General features: G+C 37.4%; 1 protein-coding gene across 4 annotated transcripts in view; it reads left to right on the forward strand.

The window, feature by feature from the left end:
- The first annotated feature begins 3,581 nt into the window (after positions 1 to 3,581).
- Positions 3,582 to 18,051, forward strand: part of LOC115214010 (oocyte zinc finger protein XlCOF6.1) — a 28,593-nt gene continuing 14,123 nt past the window's right edge. For 2 of the 4 annotated variants that reach the window (XM_036504934.1, XM_036504935.1), the window contains exon 1: positions 3,582 to 3,942. The gene's annotated coding sequence lies outside the window, so the exon portion shown is untranslated. The other 2 variants (XM_029783024.2, XM_029783025.2) reach the window with 2 other exon arrangements.

The raw sequence follows: 18,051 nt of genomic DNA on the forward strand, positions 1-18,051 counted from the left end.
TACGCAAATTGGCAACACTTATGGCATTGTCGGTGAACAGCTCTCCATTCTCTTTATACACTAAACTTTACATTTGTCATCCCTATTAACCCATTTAGAACAGTTGGATTTTGTTATAACGCACATTTTCCATTGAACTCAACCAGAGTATTTTCGTGACCAGGTGGACACTAGTTTGATAGTTGAGCTTTGATTGGCTGAATGCAAATGAGCTCATAACTGGGGTCCGGAACTTTTTGGGAAAAAATTTCGCGTCCCGCCACCTTGCTTTGGCAGGGAGGGAACAGGCTATTTTTCTTTCCTGATGGCCTTAGCGAAAGAGGTTGTGAGGTGGATCAGATTGAAAAGGCTGAAAACACATTTTCCTCTTTGGTCAAGTTCTCATCAACTTTTTCAAGTTACACTTGAAAAGGAAAGTGAGTGTAGATAGGGAAGTGCTGCCTCCAAGCAATTTTGTTAAAAGGAGGTTGAATGTTGCAAGAATGGCCCGAGTGAATGGGCCTACTCTAAGCATGCGCCTGTAGACAAAGTGGAAAGGGCACTTACCCTGGTGGTCAGGACTGTTGTGAACTTGTGGGGGTTTCACGAGCAGTCCTAGGAGGTTTCCCACTTTTGGGGAATTTTGTTGTTATATTCGATTATTGTTTTAGTTTTTCATAGTTAACATGAATTTTATGTAACCACACATTGTATTTGTCCTGTGTTGTCACAATGCTTTTTTTTCTTTATATATAAGCTCTTAGTGGTTAATAAAGAAATCATCATTATTATTATTACTGAGTGAGAGAGTAGTGCATGCCATCAAAGTGACACTGGGGTACAAATATACGAAGCCCAGTATACCCATCATGACTACCCGTCTGATAAGGGAACGCCAGGCACATGCATCACAACCATATGTACGCGACATGGTGACCTTATATCAAGATAAACAGCACATGACCTTGCAGGTGGGGCCCAATTAGAATTTTCTTCAGGCCGAGTAGCCCATCCCGCTCTAGAGGGGAATTATCCAAATCCCAAAGAATTCCTCACAACACATGGCTACGATGCTCCCTTACTACTTCTACTCATGATCAGAGATGTACATATCGTCAGCCACTAAGCGACATGCTCAACTGGTTATGGTCAAACAACGGTGGTATTGAGCAGAATATTTGCTGTAGCCCATCATTTATACCAGGACAAAACAATGTACATGAATACACTTCCAATCAGTTAAGATGAGAAGGCATGAAAGCCACTGCCTGGTACTGAAACAGGGCAATCATTATTATTATTATTATTATTATTATTATTATATTATTATTATTATTGAGTGAGAGAGCAGTGCATGCCATCAAAGTGACACTGGGGTAAAATATATACGAAGCCCAATATACCCATCATGACTACCCGTCTGATAAAGGTACACCAGGCACATGCATCACAACCATATGTGCGCGACATGGTGATCTCATATCAAGATAAACAGCACATGACCTTGCAGGTGGGGCCCAGTTAGAATTTTCTTCAGGTTGAGTAGCCCATCCCGCTCAAAAGGTCCCTGAATAAGGATTGTTTAAGATGTTGAAAGAACCACCCATGTTTCCAGAGGTGAATTATTCAAACCCCAAGAATCCTCTCAACACATGGCTATGATGCTCCCCCACTACTTCTGCTCGTGATCAGAGATGCACATATCGTCAGCCACTAAGGGACATGCTCAACTGGTTAAGGTCAAACAACTGACAAGCAAATCTGTGGTATTGAGCAGAATATTGCTGTAGCCCATCTTTTATACCAAGACAAAACAATGTACATAATAACACTTCCAATCAGTTAAGATCAGAAGCCATGAGAGCCACTGCCTGGTACTGCATCAGGCATGAGAGCCACTGCCTGGTACTGCATCAGGCATTATTATTATTATATATTATTATATTATTATATTATTATTATTATTATGTTGTTGTTGTTGTTGTGTTGTTAATATTAAAGCGGTGAGCTGGCAGAATCGTTAGCACGCCGGGCGAAAAGCATAGCAGTACATCGTCTGTCTTCATGTTCTGTGTTCAAATGCCGCTGGGGTCGACCTTGCCTTTCATCCTTTTTTTAGGGGGGGGGTCGATAAATTAAGTACCAGTTATGCACTGGAGTCGATGTAATTGACTTAATCTCTTCCTCCAAATTTGAGGCTTTCTGCTTCCAGTAGAAAGGATTATTATTATTATTATTATTATTATTATTATTATTTATTATTATTATTATTATTATTATTATTAAGGCAGCGAGCTGACAGAATCGTTAGCACGCTAGACAAAATGCTTGGAATCTTTTCGGTTTGAACGGCAGTTTTTTCTAGCGGTGTCATATAAAATTGTCACCCATAATTATGACCCTAGTATCGATCTATTGCATTTCAATCTATTTTAGGGTTAGGGTTAGGGGTGGGGGGAAGGGTATATTTTTTCTTCAGAAATGTAAATAAACCCAATCTGTTTCTTAAACGAGGGACATATTAATACGGCACCGAATGTTTTCACCTCAATAGACGTCATTGATTGGTTGAAATTGCAGAAAAAAAACTACAAATATCTTACAAACTATAGAATTTTCTCAATAAAGCCAAGAGAAAAAGATGTTTTATAAACACATTCTACCAGTATACGAAGTTTAAAAGTGTTTAGTTACGTGGAAATTATTTTAAAAAACTGCCGGTCAAACCGAAAAGATTCAATGCTTGGCAGTATTTCGCCCGTCGCTATGTTCAGAGTTCAAATTCTTTTCATCCTTCCGGGGTCGATAAAAAAGTACCAGTGAAACATTGAGGGCTGATATAATCGACTAATTCCCTCCCATCAAATTGCTATCCTTTGGAAAAATTTGAAGGTGGCGAGCAGGCAGAGACGTCAGCACGCCGGGCAAAATGCTTAGCGGTACCTCGTTCTGGGTTCAAATTCCGCCGAGGTCGACCTTGTCTTATATCCTTTTGGGGTGGATAAATTAAGCACTGGTCAAATATTGACTAGTCCCCTTCCCCAAAATTTAGTAGAAAGTATTATTATTATTATTGATGTTTCGTTGTCATTTATTAAAACCACAAGAAGTCCTTGACACCTTATACTACTATTTGTGGCCTCTGCCCTCGATCTTCGACCAAAATATTTTATTCTTTATTTTGTCCACTTATATACCATTAATATGACGTAATTTTGGGTTCAAGAAAAAAATTGAATGTTACATCTCAAATTGAGTGGCATGGTGTCATTTATGATATGGTAAAGAATGCTGCATTTGAACAAGTTGAGGGTCTGGAAAATGCATTGCAGTATTTAGTTGCATTCCTTTATAATCTGAGTTCGAATCCCACAAAAAGCAACTTTCATTCTTCCGGAGTCGGTAAAATAAGTACCTATAACCAATCAAGCATTAAATTAATATAAAATCCAGCTTTCTGCTCCACAAATTTGTGGTTCTGTACATATCTCAGAAGCCATGACACTCGAACAATAATGTCCCTTTTGGTAATCCATATAGAAATTAGCCTTTCCTGTGCACTGGTGTTAGGACTCGGTAATTTAATGGCTTAGATTACAAGACAAGGTCGTTGATATTACTGTGATTGTTCGTTGTAGGTAGTATCATTTATATAAACAAGGTAAGGTGATTCTACAGTTTAATCTAAATATTTACTTTCTTTGTAAATTCAACGTTGTTGCAATACTTTAAAGGGAGGTAACCCATTTTCAAAGACCTCAAAATTGATTGATTTCTGTTTAACAAAGAATCCGACTGAGATGGTGATATCGTATGACCACCGAAGATCCTGGCAACATTCTCTAGATTGAGCGGATTTCATAATCACAGCGATATATTATAACAAGCAAACGGAATTCTAACAATCTAAAACAAAAAAGAAGAACTGGAATCGAGGAAAAGAAATACGGATATAGGTGCAAGGTATGTGCCTCATATTTTCCTTGTTGACGACTATCATAAGGTTATACGTATGAAGAAAGGATCTGTTCTGAAGACATATTTTGCTTATGTTATTTAACTAGATATGTCTCATTTTCCTCACATATCAAAGGTAGTGTTATTGTATTATACATCTACAAACTGAAAACTTATAGCTTGAATAATTTCCGGTTTTGATTCATATGTATAACGGCATTTTAACTACGGGAATTTGAACGATGTCGATGAAAGAGTATATATACACACGTACACATGCATATATATATATATATATATATATATATATATATTATATATATATATATATATATATATATACATACGTACACGAAAGGATAATTAACCTGATCTAGTCTTTCTACTTTTTAGTGGACAAAATCTGAAATGTTTTTAAAATCATTATAAAAATTACTGCTATTAATCTATCTAAAAAAGACTGGAATATATTGCTTTTAGTTTGTGTATTCGTTTGCTAATGTAACTGAATGAAGCTATACGATCGAGTCATCAATTAAATTGATTTGTTAATTAACTATTCGGGCATATATGTATATTCGCCGATATATTTTGTTATTTAGTTTCTGCAATTAAAATAACAAATTAAACAGGTTCTTAGCTATATTCAGTCCATATTGCGTTTATACCTTTATTGCAATGATCATTATTCTTCCTCCTCCGCCTCCCCGTAATGACCCTGTGCCTTTGTTTAGAAATCAGTTATCTAATTGCAATATAAAATACTACTTAATCTTCTATTATTTCCTTATTATTCGATATATTCACTCTTAAAGATTACATGTTATTACTTAATAAAATATATTTACTAAATATTATTCATTGTCACATGGTGAAGAGATGGAGTGCTTTAGTGTTTCATCTCTTCCAGGGCATATAAAATGAAAACGCTTTATTTCTTTGATTCAGTCTCAAATTTTATTATATTTTGCCACAGTTAAAAACCGATTATTATGAAAAGACTTTCAAGGTACAGGTTGTTAGTTTAGTAACGTGCCGGATTAGATGTCATGAGTAGTAGTTATGTCCCTTTATATTAAAATCCCGCCAAGTCCTCAAGTTTGGCTTTATCTTTCCGTGGCTGGTTGGTTGATAAGAAAGATAAAGATATAATTTATGTACTTGAGGTCGATTTACGTTGATCAAAATATGCAGACTCATGGTAAGATTAGACATCATTATCATGGAAAAGGCTGTAGAATAGGGCGACAGTCGGAGTAAGTGTGGTCTTATATTTAATTTCATTGGAATCGATTACCTTCACAATAAAAAGTGCTTGTGCCAATAAAAGAAATTATGCATTTGATGAGACAGTGAAGATGCTTCGTTCATGCAGTTGAACACCGACACAAGAGTATTTAAATATCGCCACTTCGATGTAAACTTCAAGTTCAAATCCTGTCAGGTCAACTTCACCTTTCATTATCCCACCTAGGTCGTATAGTACTAGTAACACTACGAACTACAATTTATAGTGTTCCCTTAAAATATTTCTGCCAATGTTCTGTATCTTTTAGAAGCGATTAAGAACCCAATTTCGAAAAGCATTGATTATTCCCTTTAGAGAGGTTTTGTTTTGATATTTTTTTACTCGTGTTATTGCGTACAAATCATTGTGTAGTGGGAAAGTAAATGAAATAAATAAACACGCAAGTTGTCACTGCGATTTTGTAAAGAATATATTTTCGTTAAAGAAATCTAGAGGTTATGAAAAGTGAAATTACGAAGAAAAAGAAAATCGTTTGAATGAATAAGAATTGTGATGTTGTTTTGTCCTAGGCATTCAGCAGGTTTAGGATAGAGGCGTTCGCCATGACCTGACCATCCCTTCTAGTCAACGACAAATAGTATACGATGTCCTTTCCTTAAGATAATAAGGGCGAGTTTTGAGTGGAGATTTAGTTGCAGTTAGCCATGATACAATGTACACGTATGTATTAAAGTTTTACGTCTTCGTTATCAGTTTTATCTGTTTTACAGCATTGCTTAGTTGTTGTTTAACCCGAAGCAAAATTTGATTGAGCACACATCTATGATGACAGGCTTATTCCAGCTGCAATCCTCATGTACTTTATGGAGTATCTGGGACTAGTTTTCTAATGTGTATTAAAAAATGTGTTGGCGATCCTTCGATATCGGTATGTGGAAACGACGTCATTCACCCTTTTCAGCCTCGCCTCTTTATATCTTGAGGGAAAGTTTTGTGGGTGAATGACGTCGTGTACCTGTATCGAAAGATTGCCGCCGAATGAAACTTCGATCTCCAGTGTGTATAATGGATCGTCGCTATGTCTAACTCGAGATAAGAAATAGTTTTATTGGGCTAAAGTAATATGTCTTATATTTTCATGCTTTTCTCAAAAGATAGTAAATAGGGGCTTTGGTTCTGGTGTTTTCTAACCATATGTTTTTCCCTAAGAGTATACAAGAAGAATTACTTGGAGTACATGAATCACAACCAAAAGCTGACAAAGAACAATCATATTTTGGACAGAAAGCATCTTATCTGAAATGTATGCGAACTTCACCAGAGTGGCTTTCCTACCAAGTATCACCTCGTCTTGAGAATTGCAAAAAATAAGAAACCTTACTCAGTTGCTGAAATTTTAATCTTGCTCCACTGCAAAGATATTGTTGATTGTATGTTTGGAGAGAATGAGGCAAAGAAACTGATCACTGCTACTGTCAAAGGATAAATGTTTATTGATGAATATCTGGTATACTTGTTTCAAATATTGGCACAAAGCCAGCAATTTCAGGGGAGTTGGGTAAGTTGATTACATTGACTCCTGTACTCAGCTGGTACTTATTTTATTGACCCTGAAAAGATGAAAGGCAAAGTCGACTCTGGCAGAATTTGAACCCAGAACGTAAAGATGGACAAAATGTTACTAAGCATTTTGCCCAGTGCTAACTATTCTGCCAGCTTGCTGTCTTTTGAATTTCTTATATATTAGATGATATAAAACTAAAGTTATTTTGGAAATCAAAGAGGTTCTGCTAGGTATATTTACTATCCACCATGAAGAGCACACAGGTATATTATCTGATGCTGAGCTGCTTATGTATTCACGACACCTAAAAGATTATTATTTTAAAGAAGAATTCTTGTTTTGTCACTCGATGGAATGCTTAAGAAAAGTGATCATAATGAAGTTATATCTAGTTTCTTTTTGAAAAGAATGTCTTTCTTAGAAAATGGGAGTTAGCAGTACAACTGACAGAGCTCCTGCAATGCTGAGATATAGATCTGGTTTGTTTGCAAGAGTGTCAAATGCCAAGCCTGATATAAAGAAAATGCACAGTGTGATCCATAGCTATGCTATTATGTATGAAGACACAGTCTCTAGCTCTCAAATCTATTTTTAATGATGATATAGTGATTTTTGTCAAATCTATTTCTGTGTATAAGGATATTGTACTTATTGAATTAAAAATTAAATGCTGAATGAGAGACTTTTTGCTTCATACAGACGTGAGATGTCTTTCAACTAGTAATATGGTAGCTAGAGTTGCAGTGATGAAAGACAAAATGGAATTTTTAAAGAAATCAAAAGGATAAATCAAGCAAGTTTGTAAATTAACTTTCTGACAACAAATGAATGATAGCCAACCTGAATAATATTTTCATTTGACTCAATGAAATCAACAAGGCCATTCAAGGCAACCTAACTTCTGTTGTACACTTTGTCAACAAGGTAGAACCATTTCAGATGAAACAAGTTGTAGAATGGAAAAAAATCAAGGGCAGGTCATTATGACATTTTGGGATGTATGAAAGCTTTACACTGCTGGAAGTAGAGGACATTAATGTGCTATCTGAAAAGCTTTTTGCTTCTACCTCAATAAATTCTATCCAGCCCATGTGAGCATGAAAAAGTGGATGTGAGGTATTAGATTTCCATATCAACCCATTTGAAATCCTTTTAGATTTAATTACAGATTAGTTCCAGACAAGCTGTAAAATGAATTTGCGGAATTTCTAAATAATTCCATATCCAAATATATTTTTGAAATATCATTTGCAGCAAAGTTCTGGTATTCTGTGTGTCTAGAAAATGTGTGGAGAGCTTTTTGTTGTTCCCATTCACTTATCATTGTGATCAAGGGGTTTTGGCAATGTTAACCAAACACAAATTTTGTACAAGACTGTCAATTGCAAGCTTGCCTCTGAATCTTTGCTGGCTCTTGAGTTACTTGTTAGAAGAGCCAAGCTCATCTCATAGGTACAAGGCTAAAAATTTGTGGGGAAGGAACAGTTGATTGTATTGAACCCCAATATTTGATTGGTATTTTATTTTGTCAACACCAGAAGAATGTAATGCAAACTTGAAAGCAACAGGATTTGAATTCTTTAAATTTAACTAAATTAATAACATATAATACATGTCTATTTTTTTGTTCTATTGTATCCAGCCATTTTACACTATATTCTTCACATGGGAGACACTGACACTGCTTGACATAATGAAGGGATTTGCTAGAAGAAAGAGTTCAATAACTCTATTATTAATTAAATGGCATTTCTTTAATTAGGGATTGAAATTGAGTTTACCTCTCTATCGTGTTCATCACTATATTAACAACACCAATATAAACAGGTTTCTTCAGATGCGATAAATGTTTGTAGGTTGACAGAATTGATCCTACATTGGTGGTGAGCTGGTAGAATCATTAGCACGCCGGGCAAAATGCTGTCGTTACGTTCTGAGTTCAAATTCCGCCGAGGTCGACTTTGCCTTTTATCCTTTCAGGGTCGATAAATTAAGTACCAGTTACGCACTGAGATCGATATAATTGACTTAATCCCTTTCTTTGTCCCCTCTGTGTGTAGCCCCTTGTGGGCAGTAACAAAATGAGAATTGATCCTACATTGGTGAAGTAATCATTAAGGATTAAAACATTAAAAAAGGAAAATGTAAGCTCTGGTACCACATAAAAAGCACTGGTGCTGATGCCACGTTAAAAGCACTGGTGCTGGTACCACATAAAAAGACCCAGTACAGTGTGGAGTGGCTAATGTTAGGAAGGGCATTCAGTCGTAGAAACCATGCCAGAACAGACAGTGGAGCCTGGTGTGGCCCCTGACCTTACCAGCACTTGTTACATTGTCCAACCCATGCCATCATAGAAAATGGATGCTAAATGATGCTGATGATGATATGTAGATTAGTTCCAACCATCAATCAAATCTAAACCATGGAATCCATTCTTTGACTGGTGGTTAACCCTTTAGCATTCAGATAACTCTGTCAAATGTAATGCTTATTTATTTACATTGTTTTGAATTAAATCATGTATTATCTCACAGCTTTGAGATTTTTATGATGTGATTGTTTATTTTAAGAATGACAGTGTATGGTAGGTGTGAGAGGACAGATCTGGCCAGTTTGAACATAAAATAAGTAGAATATTCGGGCCAGCTTAAATGCTAAAGGGTTAACCCACCTGACACTGCTCTTGGTCCCATGATACATATTTCCTTTTTAAAATGATTTAAATTAAAACCTTCCATGAAAACTTCATGTTAATTTATGTTCCAAATACCATCTTAATAATGACAAAGTTATTTTACTAAATTCTTCATTATTCTCAAAATAAATTGAAACAAAGGCAGTGTATTTCAACAGAAATTTGGTAACAAAAAGGTTAAGTTATTTCTGAATAAATCACTGATGAAGGTCTTACATCAGGCATGGGCAATCTTTTCTGAGAAGCAGGCTGTGAAAGACATACTGGCTGCATTACTAAAATATGTGAAGGCACTTTTTCATTAGTCATGCCCATGACTCTTTTATATGATTGTTTGGCCTGCTAGAAATACCAGCCAAATCTCTCCCTCTTTATTGCCTGAAAAATAAATAAAGGAAGGTTGTTGATCATAGGTCTGCACAATCATCTGAGCTGGGCTAAACAACTAAGTGTTTCTTCATTGAAACAAAACAATCATATGTTGGAGTGTCATAAAAAGATGGGTTTTGTTGAGACTGAATTGCGTTTTGCAGGGCAACAATGCTTGGTAGTTTGGTGGTTGGTAAGCAACCTAATAAATACACAGAGCTGTGTAAGCCATGTACAGAGAAGTTCTCTGCAAGTTGACAGTAAAGAGTTCTTGATTTAGTGTGTAGGTAGATGTCTATCAGGGCTTTGTTTTCAGCCCCACTCCAGGCCAAAAGGTGAGTTCAGAATTGGCTATCTGTGAGAAGTCTTGTATACTGATAACCTGGTTTTCATAGCTGAATCTTTAGAAGATTTAGTGAAGAAATCCTAACCATGAAAGCCAAGACCAGATTTGAGAGAGCTGAAAGTAAACTTAGCAATGACAACAGTTTTAGTTAGCAAGAAGGAAGACAGGATTCTGCTGCTATCTGAGAAGTGGCTTTGCTCAATAAATAGGAGGGAGGAATTCTATACACAATCATCGTTGTTTTAATGTCCATTATTCCATACCTGTATGGGTCGCAAAATTCATTGAGGCAGGTTTTCTATGGCTGATACTCTTCCTTAGTGCCAACCGCTTTATAGGGTGTATTGGATGCTCTTTTTCATTGCACCAACATTAGTGATGTTGCCATCTAGTTTGCAAGACTAAAAGCCCTGTCGACTTAGTTGAGAGTGAGGACAATCATAAAATAAATTCTTTCAAATACTTGGAAGGCTCCTAGGAGTAGTTGATAGCTTCTGGGGTATGATTGATAGTGGAGGTGGTTGCTCTGAAAACAGTAGATAGAGTAAGAATAGGGTGGAAAATATTTAGGGAACTATTTCCTTTGCTGGTAACAAAAGACTTGCCTTTCTTAGTGAAGGGTATATTTTATGAAACTTGTGTTCCCAGTGAATTATGGGTGGAGAATGTGTAAAGGCTGGAAAGAAAAGAGGGAGTATTCTTTGCTGGATGTAAAATTTTATTGTGTATGAATAACAGAAAAAATTAAATGAGCTGAGGGGAAAACTTCGCAAAGAGAAATTAGATGTAGTGTGAATGATATGCAGCTACACTGGTACAGGATGTGGTGTGTCTGGAGTATAGTGGAGGTGGTTGGGTAAAGAAAAAAGCGTTAAGTGATCCAAGTGGAAAGAATCTGAGGAAGATATGGGAGGTTGGTTTAAAAAAATTTTTTTTGAATATCAATATTTACTTTGTTTACTGATTTCATATTTTGAATTAAATTCATTGAAAAGAGAGTAATAATAGTTACTAATTTTGGAACACACCAGCGATACAGCAGTCTAGTTTCTTTTAGCTAGTAATAGTGATTTTGTTTCTTAATTCACCAAACATCTGATATCTGTTTCAAGGGATGTTAGTAATTTTTTCTTGAACAAAGTCCGCAATTTAGTCCTAGTTAGCAATTTTCTTGTTGTAGTTACTCTTACATCTTAGGCATTATAGTTGTGTGTAATAGAAGAAAATGTTGCTTTCTAAATTTATCTCCTCATGGTCTGTGATGATTCAGGTACTCAGCTTCCTTCTCTTGCTTCACTTACCTGGAAACAAATCAGTTAAGAAATTATCTTTTACTTTATTTCAGTCATTAGACTGTGACCGTGCTGGGACATTGCTTTGAAGAATTTTAGTTGAATGAATCGACCCTGGTACTTATTTTTTAAAGCCTGGTACTTTCTTCTATCAGTCTCTTTTGCTGAACTGTTGAGTTACGCAGATGTAAACACACCAACACTGGTTGTCAAGCGGTAGTGGGTGGTGGGACAAATAAACATGTACAAATATATATAAGCATGCACATGCACTGCAGCCTTTGTGTGTGTGTGTGTGTGATTAAGAAGTTTACTTCCCAATCTTGTGGTTTCAGGTTCAATCCCATTGTGCCTTAACTTGGTCAAGTGTCTTCTACTATAGCTTGAGTCAGACTGGATTGATAGAAACTGAAAAAAGCTCATTGTATGTATGCCTGTGTGATTTTGTGTTTGAGTCCTTTGTCTTAATATCTGTCATACAAACAGTGCCATTATTTCCAATCTTCTGTAGAAATCATGTCTGGTCATGGAGACATATTACCTTGTTTGGAAACAAGTGAGCATTGGTGGCAGGAAGAGCATCCAGCTGTAGAAAATCTACCTCAACAATATTCCATCTGACTCATGCAAGCATAGAAAAGGGAGCTTGTATGTAGTTGCTAGACATGTTAGATATAGTTGCTAAATCATTTTCAATCATATCCTGTTGTCTCAAAAAGAAGTAAAAAAAGGCTCCCTTGGATGATGTAGTCTTAGGTATGTTAATTATTCTTTGATTTTAGGCTAAACAAGAAAAAGAAGAGAGATAGTGGCTTGTTAAATTAACTGGCAGTTAGACACTTGTGGATGTCTCTTTGTTTTGACAAAATGTTGCAAAATGACAAATGTACTCATTTCAATACCTTATATATAATGTTAAAATCACAGCTGTTTACTACATTTTCCTAGTCACACAGACCAGCAAAAGAAATGCTTTTCTGTTGTCCAAAAATTTGGTCTTGAACTAGGGGTTTTTTTGACATACAATCTGAAAATGACATCCAAGTTCTATCAATAGTCTGTCATCATAAGTAAGTCCCATCTGCCTCGATATTCTTTCTTCCATTGATTTTATGTCCTGGCAGAAACATTCTGCCTGCTCATCATTTGTGACACCAAGATTTTCAGGGAATTTATCAAGGTGACTACGGAGACAGTGCAACTTTATGCTCATCATATTTGCTCCCAACTTTTGAAAGTTCTGCAGCATGTTGTTGAATATTTTGACATAGTTACCTGCTTTCTTGTTGCCCAGAAAGTCATTTACAACTCTTACAAATGAATTTCATGCTGCTGCTTCAATGCAATTCATTGAATTTACAAAGTTCCCATCTTTCTTCATTTTTCTGATTTCAAACCCATCAAATACTCCAGCTTTTATCTTTTCACTGTTCAAACTGGGAAATGTGCTGCAGATATTGTGAAAGTATGGTCCATCTTTATCCAAAGCTTTAACAAACTGCTTCATAATGCCAAATTTCATATGGAATGAAGGTAGGATGATTTTTCCTGGTTGAACTAAAGGCTCTTCAACCTCATTAAAAGACCCTAGAACTGATGTTTGCTGCAGCTATACTTTCATCACCTAACATTTCCCCCTTACCCCATTCATAAAAAGCATGGATATTTGGTGTATCCACTTTGTTGTCCCAGGAGAAAATTGACCATCTTAAAGTTCACACATATCACCCACTGATGATTAGTGGGTTTGGGTGTCTTGAAAACTAAATGTGATTGTAAAAAATGGATTCCTTTTTGGGATTCAGTATATAAAAAAACCCTTCAAATTACATAAAAATATTCTATCAACAAAGTACCTGTTGAGTTGTGTTATTATTAATTATTTGTATATCATAGTACATGCTGCTGTACATTAAATTCATTTTTGCTAATTAAACCTGAACTAATTTTTGATACTAACCCACTATACTTTTGTAACCCACTATAATTTTTGTAACTTACCTTGTATTACCAACCTACCTTAAATTGCCCTTACTTCTATGATACAAACTTAAAGTGATCTCTATATATAAACGGCAAAATGTCTGTGTGTGTGTCCTTTATACAAATCCACAATTTTTCAATTAGAAGGCTCGCACTTTCTAGGGTCATTCAAAACCGTCCAAGAGTGGTAGTGCACATTTTTACATTTCCCCAGTCACCCCGCAAAGCCATTAAAAATCAATAGTAGTGACTATTTGTGAATTTTCTATCCAAAACCCAATCAAAATGCCTGAAACTTGATACGCCAATTGAATGCCAGCTGGCTGTATGTGATTGGTCGGAGATTTGGACAGTACTCGCGTGTATGTGCGCATGCACGCAGCTGTATATGCATGCATGACTCAATGCACAAACTAAGAGGCCAGTACACGTTTTGAGTAATGCCTAAATAATTGCCTAAATCGATTTTCAGTATTTTTTTGAGTATTTTTTAACATAAGGAAACATTTTTTCGTTTAAAAAAGTGTGGTATTGTTTGTTGGGAATTAGTTACCTCAGTTCACATAACCAAACCCATTTCCGGTTCACCTACATTTTGTTGATTAACTAAAATGCCCCCAAAAAAGAGAACTCGCATTGGGAGAAGGACGGCTGATTCAGAGGCTAAGAGGGCCAGAAGGGCCAATGAAAAGCCCCAAGACAGATCTATTTGATTAGCTCGGAATGCTGCTGCCATGGCCACCACAAGGGCTGCTGAAACTCCAGAACAAACACAGGCCTGCTGTTCTCAGAATGCTGCTGCCATGGCCATTGCGCGATCAACAGAAAGCCCCAAGCGGAGGCGCACAAGGATGCAGGCTACAACTGCACGACAAGAGGAAAAGATTACAATTTCAAGCCCAAAGCCTAAATTCTGGGGCATGAAGGCCTTCAACTATGTTCCGACGATGAATTACTCCTCTTGCACCGACATTCGTATTGGAAATATGCGCTCAATCTGCGAGCACTGCAACGCTATGAACTGGCCTAGTGTAACGTCCGGCATGTGCTGTTCCAATGGCAAAGTCCAGCTCCCTCCTCTTCGAAACCCTCCACAGCCTCTTTGGGACCTTCTCGCTGACACTGCACCAAGATCATTGGACTTCCTACAAGCCATTCAGACCTACAATTCTGCATTCCAGATGACTTCTTTCGGCGCCAAAGTTGTCCGAGAACAAGGGTGGATGCCAACATTCAAAGTTCAAGGGCAGGTGTACCACCTGATTGGATCTTTGCTTCCAAGAGACAACAACTCACCGGCGTTTTTGCAGTTATACTTCATCTCCGACTACGATAGGCAGGCCACTGCTAGAGAAGCCTTCTTCCCACAGCGCAGAGGCAACAACCAAGACACTCCAACTTTCAACAGAGAGGTTCTTCTGGGGCTTCAAAATATGCTCCATAACAACAACACGTATATTACGAGCTTGAAGTACGCCCTGGAATCAATGGATTCACCCAACTTCAAAATCATCATTGATGCCGACAGTCGACTGTCTGGCGAACATCTTGGCCGATACAATGTTCCCACGTGCAATGAGGTGGCAGTTCTTCTGCATGGAGACCAATCCAACCCAAGAGACGTAGTCATTGCAAAACGTGGTGGTGGCCTTCAGAGGATTCGGGAAACCCATCACTCCTATGACGTGTTACAATACCCACTACTTTTTGCCTACGGAGAAGATCAGTACCATTTCGGGATTCATCAGGGAAAATGAACCCAAACTCCTGGATGATCAACGGCAGGCATACGATATTGTCATTCATGCCGTCAATCAAGGATCAGGTGGAATTTTCTTTCTCGATGCTCCTGGGGGCACTGGCAAAACTTTTGTAACTAAATTAATTCTTGCCCAGGTTCATCGGGACAAGAAAATTGCACTGGCCGTGGCAATCTCTGGCCTCGTGACTACGTTGCTCCTGGGTCAGCACATTCTACATTTAAACTGCCTTTGGATTTTGTAAGGTCCGAGGCTACAACATGTAATATTAAAAAAAATTCAGATAAAGCAGACGTCCTGAAATGTTGTCATTTGATCGTATTGGATGAGTGCACCATGGCACATAAGGGTGCTCTTGAGCTGTGGATAGGTGACTTCCGGCGACTTCCGCCAAACACTTCCCATCATCCCCAAGGGTACCAGGGCTGATGAGGTCCAAGCGTGCCTAAAGTCTTCTGAGTTGTGGACAAAAGTGGATACATATCGGTTAGAAACAAACATGTGCGCCCACTTACTCGCTGATGCAACCTCTGCATCGTTGACCTTTTAGACCTTGGGGAAGGGAAGGTTCCCAAAAATGATAAAAGTGAAATCTCCATCTCACACCTTTGCAGTTCAGTTGAACGCCCTTCCAACCTCTATGACTTGGTTTTGCCGGATTTGCAAAACAAGTATGCCGACATGGCATATCTCAGCAAAAGAGCCATCTTGGCTCCCAAAAACGTTTCCTTAGATGACATCAACGAACAACTCCTCAACCGAATTCAGCATGAGAAACGTGTCTACAAGTCAATTGACAGAATCCCAGACCCACAGGAAGCTGCCCAAATCCCGATCGAGTTGTTGCACGCTTTGATGCAATCAGGGCTTCCACCTCACACTCTGTGGCTGAGAGTGGGCTATCCCATTGTGCTAATCTGGCATTTGCGTCCGCCGACACAGTGCAACGGCACGCGATTGGTCGTCAAGTTATTGTCCAATGACTTGATTGAAGCGATCATCATAATGGGACAAGGAAAGGGGGGAAAACCGTCTTCATTGTAAGAATGGACATATTTTCTGCACCATCAGACATTTCCTTTACTTTCTGCCGGACGCAATTTCCGGTGAAGCTTTGCTTTGCAATGTCAATTAACAAATCGCAGGGACAAACACTCTCAGTCGCGGGAGTACATTTGGGCGAGCCTTGCTTTTCACATGGGCAACTTTATGTTGCCTGCTCCCGTGTTGGAAGTAAGAATGCCCTGTTTGTATATGCCCCTGAGGGTAAAACCAGAAATATTGTTTACCCCGAGGTTTTGCAAGACCAAATGATTATAAACTAGCACTATGACCTGGCAACGCCAGGTCATAGTGCTAGTCTAAAGTAAAACTTTCCATAAAAATTCCAGGTTAATTTATATTCCAAACACCAGCTTAATTATGATGAGTTATTTTACTAAAGATTTTGTTATTTTCAAAATTAATTGAAACAAAGGTGGTGTATTTCAATAGAAATAAGGTTAAACTGTTGACTCTGATCTAAGGTATTCCAACCATGACCATTCTGTTTTTTACCCCATGTACAGAAAACCTAGCACTAGATGATATAGAAAGAATATCACAAAATACAATGGAATTATATATGTGTCTGTGTATGTGTGTGAATTGCAGATTGAAACAGATTTTTCTTAGAGAAAGGAAATCCCCTTTTAGCGAACACTTTTGTGCTAAAAAATTTATTAAAACAATAAACTTACTTAGAGAAGGCACATGGCCTAGTTGTTAGGGTGTTGGACTCATGATTGTAAGTTCATAATTTCAATTCCCAGACTGGGCAGTATGTTGTGTTTTTGAGCAGAATGCTTCATTTCACATTGCTTCAGTCCACTCAGCTGAAAATGAGCTGCTGCAACAGCTTATAAAGACCGTCATCTTGTTCAGAAGAGATGAAACCTAATGAATCTGTAGATTCACGATAGATCTAGTTACCTACTTAATACCTGTTACTTGCTATTTTATTTTATCAACCTTGAGAGGATGAAGGCAAAGTTGACCACTGGGATTTCAAATCAGATCTTGAAAAGCCATTTCCAGAATGATGTAAGGCATTTTGTCCAATGCTCTACTGATTATGCTAAACAACAACAATAATTGTTATTATTTTAAAACTCTCATGTAACTAGTGAGCATGGAAGCTGAAACACATCTGATGTTCTCTTGAGTCACTGCTAGAATGATGTTTGTCTTGCTTTGACATGTATATTGTTTTTAACACAGCATGTCTATGAAGAGATTTTATCCCTGACAAAAACTGCAAACCCCCTTCTACACTTTTATCCCTCATCTCTTAGTGTAAAGCTTTCACCTCAGGGTTTGTAATCTTACCAGCTGCATGGTGACCTCACTAGTGTTAATGGAATGAAAACAGCATCCATTACACACTTTGAAGTGGGTGGCATTAAGGAGGTTATCCTGCTGTTGAAACCATGCCAAAGCAGACATGGGAGTATGATACAGGCCTTGGGCCTGTCAGATCCTGTCAAATTGTCCAGCCCATGTCAACGTGAAACATGAACGTTAATTGATGATGATGATGATTCAAACTGACAAAAATGTGACTGAAACATGGTTGATATTTCATTTGTATCCATTTCCCTGTACTTTTTTGATATGATAAGGGCTTTTAATTGACATTTCATATATTATTGTTTTTTTTTATCAGGATAGTTTCAGCTGAAACGACACTTGATACACTAAAGAACACTTAACATCACTTGAAGTAGCTTTCTAAAATAATTAAAACAACCTTTATTTATTCTTGGTAAATTATTGTTACTTAAGTAGTCCATTTGTTCTTGTTAATAAGCATGTA

The sequence above is a fragment of the Octopus sinensis genome, linkage group LG7 (assembly GCF_006345805.1).
Source record: "Octopus sinensis linkage group LG7, ASM634580v1, whole genome shotgun sequence".
NCBI lineage: Eukaryota > Metazoa > Mollusca > Cephalopoda > Octopoda > Octopodidae > Octopus > Octopus sinensis.